This window comes from Anneissia japonica, unplaced genomic scaffold (assembly GCF_011630105.1).
Source record: "Anneissia japonica isolate Jap-2015-1 unplaced genomic scaffold, ASM1163010v1 scaffold407_len587689_cov185, whole genome shotgun sequence".
Taxonomy (NCBI): Eukaryota; Metazoa; Echinodermata; class Crinoidea; order Comatulida; family Comatulidae; genus Anneissia; species Anneissia japonica.
The window spans coordinates 180045-180598 of NW_022686478.1; positions in this window are offsets into that span (position 1 = coordinate 180045).

The following is a 554-nucleotide window of genomic DNA, read 5'->3' on the forward strand; positions in this document are numbered from 1 at the left end:
GGAAGGATATACGGCATCAGATCCGATCCGTCGACGGTGATCGAGAATCTGAAGCTGAAGGAATCTCTCATCGTGGACAGCAACGATCGATTTCCGTCGGTCAAGTTCACAGTCCCGAACGACGCGAAAGCGGGCGGAGACGATCGCCCCCGCAAATTCCAGTTATTCTCTCCGTCGTTCTGCTGCAACACTCAGTTTCAAACGCCTGAATCCCTCCGACGTACCGGACGAACGTTTCTGGACACCGTTCTCAGACACGTGGACGACTTCGATTCAGACCTGTGCAAACTCTGCGTGGAACGCAAGCTGCTCTTCGGAAGACCGCTGAACGATTCCCGACTGAAGGAGATCGACCCGGTCAACCGTTCGACGCGCTGCCACAGATCGGGTTGCAAACGAAATCGTTACATCACCAAGTAACAATCGTTCATTAACGAGGAATGGCAGAAACGCCAGTAGACAAAGCCGCAGATTTCGTCTAGCAATAAGATTCGACGTTTTGTTTTTTCATCGAAGAACGGCACTCGGAGATGCTGAGATCTGTCGAGAAAAGG